Source organism: Sapajus apella, unplaced genomic scaffold (genome assembly GCF_009761245.1).
Source record: "Sapajus apella isolate SASKATOON/1434 unplaced genomic scaffold, GSC_monkey_1.0 scaffold58, whole genome shotgun sequence".
Lineage (NCBI taxonomy): Eukaryota > Metazoa > Chordata > Mammalia > Primates > Cebidae > Sapajus > Sapajus apella.
In genome coordinates, this window is record NW_022436998.1 from 14,190,969 (window position 1) to 14,204,996 (window position 14,028).

The window sequence follows — 14,028 nt, forward strand, 5'->3', positions numbered from 1 at the left end:
TGTTATTACATTATATCTGATAACAAAACTACAACCACAACCACTACTACCATATCAACAAAAGAACTAAATATGTCACTATACACACACTGAAAATATACAGCAATGTAGGAATAATTAAATAATTAGGATGCAACAACATAGTGGGATGTTATGCACTCATTAAAAATGGTTTCTAAATTGTTTAAGATAGCATTTTACAATAGAACCATCAGCAATAATGAAATTTTCTATATCTGCAGTGTATACTACCATTGCCAATAGTCATATGAAGTTATTGAGCCTTTGGTATGTGACTAGTGTGACAGATTATTTAATTTTATATAATATTAATTAATTTAAATTGGAATTTTTTATATTAATTTTCAAATTTTATACACAATCATGTAACATGCTTGTACTTACAAAGGAGACAATTTTTTAAATGGAGAAAACATTGGCAGTGAGTAGAAAAATTAAAATAAACCTTTATACTTGTAGTAAAACAGATTGGAGATATTAGCTCACACACATACACAAAGAGAGTGTTTAGACCCAGTTCGTTTTCAAGTAAGCCATTTGTTTTCATTTAAAATATTGAGCAAGCAAAAGGAAGCTGGCTCATTTTTCATTATTTCAGGAATAAAAATTCTCATTTGAAAATATTTAAATAATAATCTTTTAAGTTATTTTAAAAACTAAGTGCATGGATCCTCTGTATAAAATGATTATATTCATTCTCTTTTATTTCTTTTGTTTCAAATGATAACAGAATTAATTCTTCTATTAGTGTTCGTGTATACTTTATCTGAATCATTGATTACAATATTATAATCTGTCAATCATAATGCCTAGTAATAATGATGATACATAAATTGTTGTTTCCAGAAATATTTGGAAAATGTCACTGGACTTTCTAACACATCATGTCAAGAAACCTACAAAGGTTTGATGAAAAATCAATCTTTATTTGTGAAAAACAAAATCCATTTCAGTTCCTCTTATGATCAATTTATTCATTTTATTATTCTTTCTATTGTTTCTAATTCCCAATCCATCGTGAAAGTTTATTTCTTCTGAGAATAATCATGTTATAGCACTAACAATGAACAAGTACAATGAAATATCATAAAACAAATATTCAATTACAAAATATAATGGGGGCTTCCCCTATATTAAAATTTCCCTAGTTATTGCATAATATCAGATACTTGTTATGCCCAATGATCCATGAATAATTTATAGCTTACTCTGTTATTTGACAACAACATTTTTATAAATAATATTCCCCAGTGTTTTACAATTTTGATTATGGTTTGGTATAGGCTTTCATTAATGCCTATATTTATGGACTTAAGAACAAACTTTGTTAATGGGCTGGGCTTTAAGGGGTTGCTGTGAGTTGCTTTTGACATTGCTTATTGAAAGGCAACATTTTAAACCCGAACCACTACTAAGTTTTCCTGAAACAACAGATCTATTAACCAGGCTATTTCAGAAGTTGAATGTAAAATAAGCCACACAGTTTTCATCTCTCTTTGGAAAGAGCCAAGTACACAGAATTTCCCAGCCAAATACACTCAGAATTTCCTAATTAAGTACACTCAGAATTTTCCAGAGTTAAATATAAATAAATATATACAGGTGTAACTCTGCACTTTCATCAACTCTGTGTGTATATAAGGTAAATAATATTCACTAGCCAAAAGCATCATGCTTTAATAACTAAGGCAAATAAATTTCATTACAAGTTATTAGAAGAAAAATAATTTAAGTATTACCTAGCACATTCCTGCACGCTGGTTATTTTGTGCATTTGGACTTCCTCAGGCCCAAGAAGCAAAAGCCAGCCACCCATCTTTAATATTCTCAGGACAAAGTGGCAAACAAAAATGCAACAAGCTGTTGAGATTCAAAATGGCAGTACTTTGTGGAATATGTCAATTGTTTTAGGAGAGAAAAATACATTTCAAAGCCTAAACATCATGGGCTAAATAAAGCTCTGTCTTAATGATTATGTAGAAAAGAATATCTGATATGCTCTTTTTGATCTTCCTCCTTCTCAAGCACAAACAACTGAAATTTAAAATTTCTATAACTGGGCATGGTGGCTCATGCCTGTAATCCCAGCACATTAGAAGGCCAAGGCCAGCAGATCATCTGAGGTCAGAAGTTCAAGACCAGCCTTGCTAACATGGTGAAACCTGTTTCTACTAAAAATATAAAAAATTAGCCCTGTGTGGTGGTGCATGCCTTTAATCCCAGCTACTTGGGAGGTGAGGCAAGAGAATTGCTTGAACCTGGGAGGCGGAGATTGCAGTGAGCCAAGATTGCGCCATTGCACTCCAGCTTGGGCAACAAGAGAGAAACTCCATCTTGAAAAGAAAAAATCAAAAACTCTAAGCTAAAGGAAAATGAAAAATTAAGAGTATAAAAGGAAACAAAGCAATAAATTAGGACCTTGAGGTGTCTCTCTGAAGAAAATCTTCAGCCTGTTCACTCCTTAGATTGTATTTCTGTCTTGGTGAGGAGATACAAAACAACTTCTAAGTAGGTTAGAGAATCTGATATATGAGAAGCAGGCACCTGTTTGCTTCTCAAGCAGCTACATGGACATTCAATGGGGAGATGTATAGAAGTACGTTGTATGTAAGATGAGGTTAACTGAGAGCCAACAAGGCTTCTCCTGTTTCTAGAATGATGTGAGGGAGCAGCTGGATTTTCCTATGAGACAAGCATGTTTGCATTCATTAGAAGAGACAAAATCCAGCTTACATGAACATGTTGTATTAGTAGAATAGAAATGTAACTAGAGGGAGCTATGAAAATGAGGATGCAGATATTTCAGAGAATATGTGTGAAGCCTGGCAATGGCAAGATCCAGACTGTAAGATGTACACACCTCTGCAGATCATAGCACTGAGAGGCATCAACAAATGATCAGAAAATGAAGCTAAATTTATGACAATATAGATGTCAACCAAGGAAAAATGATGAAGAGGAAAAAATATCCCTTAGGAACTGCATTTAAACTTAACCTAAAATGTTTTACCTGGAATTAACCTAGGTCAAATCAGGCAGAATAGACCTAAAGTGTTAAGTTTAATACATAAAAATTAGAAGTTGCTTCCTTTTGCATGGTTGAATTTGTAAATGAGTCCCTTGTCAATTGTGTTCTTACTAAAAGGAACCTTAGAAATCATCAATGAAATCTTGATATCTAACCAAATCGAGAGGCAGAGAGACTTTAAGTTTCTCAGAAATGTAAATACCCAGGTAATGAGCAGCAAATTCAAAACCAGAACCAAAGTCCTTTTTCCTGCTTTCCAGTTCTTTCTGCAGTATCTCTTTTCCTCTTTAATAATTTATCATTATTAAAAAATTATTTATGAATTTACTGTCTGCTTGACAGGTGAGAACTAACAACGTGTCATTCTTGCCTTCAAGAGACATTCAAAAATTGCTATGTGTTAGGAGTAACTTTTGCCTCTAGGTTTACTGGAAGCCAATAAAGTCCAATTTTATTATTAACACAATTCAAAAGAAATCATTCCTTTAGAAATAACCTTTGAAGATTTTATTGCCTGTACAGTATGTATTGAAATTAGGTGGGAAGATCACTGCCTTCACTTAAATTTATGTGGAGTTCATTCAACTTTTAAGTCTTGTGTAGCATGACATGTTTTATGAAAGAAATATACTACAATTAGAAAGAAATTGTACAATACACATATTTTTCTATATTTTCAATATAAATACTTTAGAAAGCGTCTACTTCAAAGCTGAACTTTCAAACCAATTGCTTCAGGCAAGAGGGAATAAAAGCCATTTTTTTTTCTTATGACTTGTGTTACAATTTTGTCTTCTTTGTTATAAAAAGCAAAGACATGGAAATATGCAAAATATCTTTTGAGCTCTGCTTTTTGTTTTTTCTTTGAACTTTAAGGCATTCTAATTTTGATAGTTTCTGAAGTCTTCCCTTTACAAAACCATATATATTGGTAGGTTCAGAGAATACATTCAAGCTATTCTTTTCTAAAAGTTTTACTGTGTATAAAGAAATAATTATTTAAACAAAAAATTACTATGCAACAGCATTATGTAGTTTATAAGAGAAATATTTTAAATATCAAAACCCTAATTGGCTAAAAGTACAAAGAGGTAGAAATATGCACATTATTAAAAAATAAACAGTGGAGTCTACGGTTTCCAAATATTAGCTGTCTACTATGTAATGCTGAGGCCAATCTGGCATCTGTTACAGCAAAATACATATTCAAATTTGAGAATAAGTAGAGTGAAAAGATTTCAGGGCTCCCAGTAGTGTTTATAGATGATTTTTTTTGTAGTTGTTAAATAAAATTTAATGTGGGTTTGAAACATGCATAGAAATTATTTGAATTAATTATTGATAATTTTGAAATGGTTTTATGAGCAAGGTTGGTGCAAATGCTGCTGTATTAAAAAAAAGCACATGGAATTGCATTTGTCTGTGTTTCTGTGGCAACTATCTGAAAATTTAACTAATGTAGGTTTTAATTCACATTAAAAGCATGCTACCAAAGACTGTTTCCCAATATTAAAATGGACATCTGTAGTTCTATGACAGTAGAATAAATTAGTTTTGTAAGTTGCTTTTAAAATAATGATGCTTTAAAATATGTGCCACTGATAAAACTTGATGACAAAATGACTTTACTAGTGAATAGTGCCAGTCACTTATGGAATAAATAATACATTTTTTTAAAAAAGCACAGAGAATGAAAACAGGGGGACATATCTAAACTTATTTTATGAGAACACTACCTTGATATTTTAAACTGAAAAAGAACATTATCAAAGGGGAAAATGACAAGCCAGCATTTCTTCTGAACATTGATGCAAATTAACATCTAAGTTAAGCATAAGCAAATCACAACACAGTATACATAAAGAAAAATGTTAGTGCAACCTTATTCTGGAATGTATTCCAGGAGTGTATCGTTGGACTAACATTTAAAAGTTATTCAACATAATTTACCACATTAATTGAATAAAAAATTTAGGATCTTTGCCTTAGATAAATTTAATAAAATTCAACACCTTTCATGAAAAAAAAAAGTCTCAATAAACTAGCAATTGAAGTGAATATTGTATTATTTTTATTGTATATTCATAATAAAGAGTGGAGATAAATTAATTTTTAATGGTGAAATATTAAATACTTTCCCTTTAACTTACAGGACAAAAACATCCAATATTGCCACTCTTTATCAGAGTCATAGAAATGCTAAAGCAGTAAGACAAGATAAAGAAATAAAGATTACAAATATTGGAGTGAAATAGTGAAATCTGCCATTATTTGCAAATAACATCATCACATACATAAACTGTATAAAACAATTTATGAAAAATATACTAGAATGAATGTCAATTTCACAATATTGCAGGATGCAAAGTCATCTTTAAAAATGGTATTTTATTGTTAGCATCAATAAATCTTAAAATGTAAGCTCTTTTTAATAAAACACAGAATGCATAAGAATAAATATCAAAAATTGAATCGTGCATATCAATCGCCAACATCCTATTCCTTTGCCTGGGTTACAGCAATAAATTTCTAAATGCTCTCTATTCTTCTATCCCCTGTTACAGATTTTTCTGAAAAGATAGGGCTGTGTGGCTCTTTTAAACGTTGTATTGGCTTTCTATACCTGTTGTGACTAATTACTGCAAAGTTGGTGGTTTTAAACAACACGTTTATTCTCTCACTGTTCTGGTGGTAAGAAATCCCATGTCCATTTCAGTGACTCTCTGGAGGTTCTATCAAGGGGACATCATTTCTTTGCTTTTTGCAGCTTCTAGAGCTGCATTCCTTGGTTCATAGTCTTTTCCTTCATTTTCAGAGTCAGCCTCATAACATGTTGTTAGTGATCATATTGCTTTCTTTTTCTGCACCAAGCTTCCCTCTGCCTCTCTTGTCATGACATTACAGTTCACTCTGCCTGGAAGAATTTTCTCATTTAATTCTCTCACTTTATTTTCAGGTCTTTTCTCAAATGTCACATCAATAAATAGGGCAACCTGTCAAACTGATCTACAAGAACAGCCTTTATCCCTTTCTATCACCTTATAGTGCTTTATTTTCCTTCATATAAATGATCAGTATGTGATGTTAAACTAGACACAACCGTTATCTGAAATTGTATTGTCAGGGTCACCACCTGCAGAGGCCTGTTCTGCAGACCCTGACTCAGCGACAGACGAATACATTCACTCACTTACAGAATACAGTGGAAGAACGACCTACGGTGACCTGGCCACTCACTCGAAAGAGTTAAAGGCAGCTGGCCTTGAGCAGCACCTACTCCAGGCTTTTATTTAGTATATCAAAGAACAAGAGTCTTTGGATAAACACCATTAGAGGGTAATTAACTTGTGCAGATATTCCCAGTAGAAGGCAGTTAAGCACATGTGCATGATCAAAGATTTTGCTAATAGAGATGGGGTTAAACAGACTTATCTGGAGAAACATTTTTTAGAATTTCTAGTATTTACTCTACTGTTCTAATGCCCTAGGGTAACCCATTTAATCAATACAAGCTATGTAAACCTTTGGCCTTCCAAAAAGGTTTGTGACTATTCCCTAAAGCTGTCTCTAATATTTTTCCTTTAATATTTTTGCCTGAGTGAACCCCCACAAAGTATATTTTAGACCTGGGATGTTCAATAAAGTTTGAGAATAATCACAAATACCTATATATGCATGATATGGTTAGACTTTGTGTCTCCACCCAAATCTCATCTTGAATTGTAATCCCCATATCTCCCTAATCCTCACGTGTCAAGAGAGCCGCCAGGTGAAGGTAATTGAATCCGGGGTTGGATTCCTCCATGCTGTTTTCGCGAGAGTGAGTGAGTTCTCACGAGATCTGATGGTTTCAAAAGGCGTTCTTCCCGCTCTGCTTGGCACTTCTTTCTGCTGCCTTAACGAAGAAGGTGTCTTGCTTCCCCTTCACCTTCTGCAATGAGTGTAAATTTCCTGAGGCCTCTCCAGCCATGCTGAACTGTGAGTCAATTAAATCTTTTTCCTTTATAAATTACTAAGTCTGGGCTGTTCTTTATAGCAATATGAAATGGACTAAAGAAAAGACTAAGAAAAACTGCAAATATTGAATGAGCATGAAGCCTGTAGAAATGTGATTAACTTCCATTGCTTTATATAAGAAGGAAATAAAATATTTTTGAAGATGACTTCGGTAAAACATATATTTAAAATAAATTACCTCTTTTTGGAGAATGACAATTATTGAACAGAAGACTATGACTTGTTTATGCGAGAAAAATAGCAAGTTAACAAGACTACAACTTATTGTGTAAAAAAATAAATACAGATAAACCTAATTACACACATACCTTCATAACTCATTTGACAGTAAAAAATAGAAAATATATAATGTAATTATGGCCCATTTAAAATATGATTATAGTCCATTTAAAGATATTGCTTAAAAGAGAAGTCTCTTTTCCTGATACTGTAATCCTTGTGTTCAATGTAGTCTTATTAAAATTGTTTAGTTCTTTTAGGACTTATACCTAAATGATTCTGGAAAAAAATGGCTTCAAGCTACGTTGAAGTCATTTTGTTAAATTATGGTAAAATTTACATACAATAACATTCACCATTTTTAGGTGTACAGTTTGGTAAATTTTCAAAAAATGTATATAGTCATAAATCAAGGTTTGGCTGGGTGTAATGGTTCACATCTGTAATCCTAGTTCTTTCAGAGATGGAGTTAGAAGGATCACTTGAGGCCATACGTTTGAGACCAGCTGGGCAACATAGTGAAAGTGTCGATACAGAAAAAAAAATTAATTAGTCAAGATTTATATTTCACCATACCTAAAAGTTTCCGTTATGTTTCCTTGTAGTTAATCTCTTCTCCACAAACCCTTCCCACTTTGTCAGGTCCTAGCAAATGCTCATGTGTTTTAAATCTGTAATTTTGCCTTTTCAGAAATGCAAAGTACAGTAAGTCATTCCTGATTCTTTCTGTTATGCCCGAGCGAGTTAGAAGGAAAGTGCAACACTGAGTTGCAATTGAGAGTCAGCTCAAGCTCAAAATCTCTAGGCCCCGAGGATGGGGCTTGATTCCTTTTTATACCTTGCTTAAGAAAGGGGAGGGGGAGCCCAGCTGAAGCAGAATTTACAGAAGCAGAACAATCAAGTTAGATAGGGGGGCTGGTAACTAGGAGGCAGGAGATTCCCATGATTGTTGATTACTAAGGAGAGACACAAGCCTTTCCCATGATTGCTGATTACCAAGGGGGGTATTCGGTACTTGCCATACAATCAATCAAGGGGGTATTCACAATAGCAAGTGCGCTTGCCAAGCAGGATATGGCTGCAATGGTTATATGCCTCTAAAATTCTAAGCACAGCATTACCCAGCACAGTAGCATGACCCAGGTATGCACTCAAGGGAGAAATGGCAGGAGGGGTGATGCAGAGGTTAAAATGGTGTCTGTCTGGCTCTCAGCAAGATGGAGTCTGTCAGGCTAACACAGGGTAGGTTAGCACGCTTTCCGTTACTATAATGCTTTTCAGATGCATCCATGTTGTTGCATTTATCAGTAGTCATCTTCTTCTTGCTACACATTGTCCCACTGTATGAATGCACCACAAGTGGGGGGCATTTAAGTTTTTGCCATTTTAGCTATCACAAATGAATGTCTTAGAAATATTCGTGAAAGGTCTTTGTGCTGATATATATTTTCATTTATTTTTGATAAATGCTTAGGAATGGAAGTGCTGATCATAAGGCAAGTGCGAACAATATTTTATTATTGAACAACTGCCAGACTATTTCTAAAGTAGCTATGTAATTTTGCATTCCCACCATAAAAATGTTAACATTTTCAATTTATTCATATGATCCCAATGCATGGTATTGCGTTTTAAATTGTATAGATGCTTGAATACTCCTCAACAGTAACAAGAACTATTGTTACAATGTCAGAAAGTGGGCAGGTGAAAGCACCTTCTATAAATGGAGTGAAAGAAGCCATTGCAAAAACAATCACATACTATTTGCTAGAACATTATTTATCCCTGAAAATACAAACTCTAATAATAGAAAAACCAATAGTTAAAACTCATGAAACTGTAAATGAAAAGGAAAAAAGGACTATTATATGACAGTATAGAAAGAAATTAAGAAATGAAACCTTTAAATTAAATGAAACCTTCAAATTTTTTTTCCCATTTGCAATCCATACTATTTTGTCTTATTTTTTAAAATCTTTAAGGCACCAAATACCATCTTGTAATTATTCTTCTGCAAGTGTTATTATTTTCAGTTTCTATATTTAGATTGATGACTTTGTATATGGTGTTAGATTTTAGTTTTTACATAGTATTAGTTTTTACATCATCTTTGCTGACAAGGCTATTTTGCCCATTTAATTATCTTGACACCATTTGTAGAAATTCAGCTGAACACATGAGCACATTTTTCTGGTAACTATTATAATCCATTGATTTAATGTATATCTTAGGCCAATTCTACATTCTTTTGATTATTGCTCCTTTATAGTAAGTCTTAAAGTCAGCATTTTAAGTTCTCCAACTGTATACTTTTATTTGAAAATGGTTTGATTAGTCTAGGTTTTCAGCTTCTCCACATGTATTAAACTATTAGTGTGTCAAGTATCTTTGAATCTATAAAGCAACTGGGAAGCATTATCATATTAACAATATTAAGTCTTCTGGTCCATGAAAATGTCACATCTCTAAATTGATTTAAATTTCTAAAATTTCTCAGTAATGTTTTAGTTTTTGTTAAATCTTTATGTAATTTCATTTTTCTAATGCTAAAGTAAATAGTATTGTTGCAGTTTTCTTAAGGTATATATTCACAACAAATTTCACCTATTTTAAGTATACAGTCTGATAATATTTGGTAAATATTTTCAGATGTGTAACCATTATCATAACCAAATTTTAGAATATTTTCATACTACAATAATACGTAGTATGTCTCTTTGCAGTCAATTTCTGCCCCTTACTCCCAGCCTTAGTAACTTATCTTCTTTCTGTATATCTAATTTTCCATTTGTTGTGTAAATAGGATAGTTAATTATCTTGTGTCTCATTTATTTCACTTAGCATGCTGTTTTGAGATTCATTCATGTTGTTTCATGTAATTTTCATGTCTTTCATTTTATTTCTGAGTAATGTTCCATTATATGGACAAACCATCTTTTTCATACTATTTTCCATACAACTCTTTGTGGTATTGCTTATTATAAATTTTGCTGCTATAAATGTTTGTGTACAAATCTAGGAAAGCATATGATTTTGCTTATCCTGGTAGTAGAATAAATTAGTCATGTGTGCCAGATGCAGTGGCTTGCACCTGTAATCCAGCCACTCAGAAGGCCAAGGCAGGAGTTGAGCCCAGCAGTTTGAGGCCAGCCTGGGCAACATAGCAAGACCCTATCTATTAAAAAAAATTGTTTTAAAGGTGAAATAGCCAGGTGCGGTGGCATGTGCCTGTAGTTCCAGTTTCTGGGGAATCTGAGGCAGGAGAATTACTTAGGCACAGGAACTTAAGGCTGCAGGGAGCTAGGCTCATGCCACTCCATTCCAGCCTATGTGACAGAGCTAGACCAGTCTCTAAAATAAATGAATAAATAAATAAGTTATGTTTTAAGAAAATGTTGACTTTAATAAATGCTTCCAAACACTTCTTTTTTTGAAAATGTTGTACCATTTTTGTTGTCTTTTTCAGACTAAAAAGAATGTCATTACTTAGAGTTCAATCTCTTTCCATATCTTTGCCTACACTTCATATTTGCAGCATCTTCTATTTTTGCTGCTCTTGTGCATGTATATTCATATCTCATTTTGTTTTTAATTTGCTTTTACTTGATATCCAATGATGTTGAGCACTTGTTGTTGTGAGGTTACTTTTAAAATATTTCTTTACTTTTTGACATTAGATAGTTTGTATTATTGAATTAACATTTTTATGTTGAGAAACCCATATCATGATTCTACATAAATCTTTTTTTAAATATTTTATTTTAATCTGTGTCATGTCTTTTGGTTTTCTTAATATTGTCTTACAAAAATCAGAAAATATTTTATTCTGAATTATCAAATATTTTATTTTATAATAATTTTCCTTGTAGCCTAAAAATTCTGTCTCATCCAAAGTCTTGAATGTTTCTTTCTATATATTTTTTTCCTAAAATTTTGTCATTTTAGCTTTTACTTCAACTTCCACAAACCAATTTGTGATCATTTTGTGTAGGTTTGGAAGACATGTTCAGTTTTTTTCTATATGAAAAGCTAGTTTTTCCAATAGCATATGTTCCTCCCTCAGAACTTGTCAAGTCCTTCAGTGTTCATAGCTCCAAGGGGACTGTCTCCATTTTCTACTCTAAATATTTCTTGTCAATACCTAACCAGTGAAGGCCCATGGTAGAGTGATGGCAAAAAGTGTGTACTTCTTATGTACCTGGTTTGCACAGAATTCTAAATCCAAGTCCATTCTTGGCCATTAACAATTTGTTATATTTCAGCCATTTTTTCCCTTATCCACCTTTATAGTTTCCAACTCTTTCTCCTGTGACCTGTCATATATAAAATGGACTATGTATGCTGCTTACGTGTTACTTCTTTCCTTCAAGTGTGTTGTAGCCATTTGTAGTTCAGTCCACCTGCTTGCCTTAATCCCTCAGCTTTCAGATGAAGAACAAAGATTATGATTTTATGTTCTGTTTTATTTTTCTTGTTTTAATTGTAAGAGTGACATTCTTTTGCAACTTTCTATATCCTAAAAAGAATCAGTACCTGCACAAGTAAATTTTGCAAAGGAACATTGCATAAGTATGCTTTCTGAAACTACAATCTGCTAATCTTCTTTGAAACATATACTATGCCTATGAGTGTTCTACAGGCCTTTTCAAGTTGCAGAATGTAAACTTTGTCTGGATCCTGCAGATCAATGATTGTTTTAGGAGAAAGATAATGCAGTACAGATATTTGAATACTGGAAAGCATGGGGCATACTCTCATGTTAGTAAGAATTTAGAATGAAAACATCTTAATGTGGACTAGTAAGACGAAATTATTTCCTATAGAAGTTGGGAATTGATCAGGATCCTGAATATTGTGTACCAATTGGATGAGTAGAAGCTAATGAGCAACAAATTTCTGAGTAAATGCAGCAGCATAAACAAACATCACAGTGGTACTGGGCAAGCCAGAGTACAGTAGCCTAGCCTAAAAGCAACCCTTAATTTTACTTTGAGAGATGACCAAATATGAGCGTGAACTTAAACTAAACACTTATAAATTTTCATTATTTTTATCTTCAAATCTTTCAATTTTTTGGTATTATGTTTGTGAACTATTTAGATGACATAATCTCTTTATGAAATATACTGATCTTGACCTCATTAAAAACCATGGGTAAGATATGTTATTTAAATAGTTTACAGCTGTCCTACATCTTGTCTCCTTGGATTCTCCCCAAATACACATAGTCAGAAATATGCTATTTTTATTATCTTAATTAAATAATATAAAGTAATTTATCTGGAGCTTATCCAATAAGGACATGGAATAATCATGAGCCATTGTACCCAGATTTAAAGATAAAAGAGAGCTTTATGTTTATGTTTATAGAATTCATATATATGTGGCTATATATAATTATATGTGTATTTTATGTAATTTTATATACATATATATATGTATATAAAATTATATATATACATATATATATATACTTTTTTTTTTCAAAAGAGGTACTGTGGCACCAAACTTTTGAATAGGTATTTTAAAAACAAAGGGTAGATTCACAGGCCTTATAATTTTCTGATGCATGCAGATGAGCATTTTCATCATCACCAATTCATGGTTATGAAAAATCTCTTAAAGCAGTTTGGTAGCATGGTTGGCTTATTCCAGATGCTGGATTCTTCTTATTCTGGCATACTCAGCCACATCATCTTCTTCAAGCAGTCAATATTGTGGGAGATGCTAAAGGACACTTAAGTGTACATTTCTCTATAGAATTGTGTTTAAATTGACCAGAGTGTTTTCCGGAATTATGAAAAAATTCAGAGTGTGCTTTTTCTATGTATTCCAATTTACCAACCATAAACTTAACGTGGGTTCAGGCTGAAGGATCATCTCAGTAAAGCAAGTGTAAATCTTGTCTGGTAGACCAAAAAATTCTCCTTTTAAGCCTCTCAGCATTTCATCAGACATCAGTCTTGGACAAAAGAGTTAATGTTTCAGAATGAAACCAATACACCTCTCTAGTCTTGAGTTCTGCATCCAGTGTATGTGGGTGAATTTGATTGTTTTTACCTTTTCTGCTATGACAACAAGATCATTAAAGATTTAAGCATCCTCAGAGCAGCCCAAAAACTTAATTCTAATAAAATAGCAAGTGTCATCATTAACAATAACAGGCAGTACCGGGATCTATTATTACAGTCAGGCTTTTGAAGTTTTGTTATCATCACTAATACTGAATAGTTCATCAGAGAGACACAATGAGTAGCTGTTTCATTTAAATTACCACCATCTGGGGCTCAATCATTCTGCGAAAATATGAGATGTATGCTCTTTATTAGTGATGAGTAGACCCACATGAGATTTTCAAAAAGCTTTTAGAGGGTGTCACATTTTTAACTTGGATGAGCTAGCATATAAAATAAGGTGACTGAGCTAGTTTCTCCAGAATAAATGAAAACTGGTTGCCAATTAATTGGGGGCAATACAATGACATACACTATATTTTCTCACCTTCCTCAGAATATCTTGGCAATTATGAATTCTAGATCTGGACACGAATTACATTTCAAACAGTGCTTGTTGAAATCATATCTTTGAAAAGTTGATCTTATTATGTTTAGAAGAACAGATAATGATATAAGAAATTTTTTTTTTTTTGAGACAGGGTCTTGCTATGTTGCCCAGGTTTGTCTGAAACTCCTGGGCTCAAGGCTTCCCAGTAGCTAGGATTACAGGCATGAGTCACATCATCA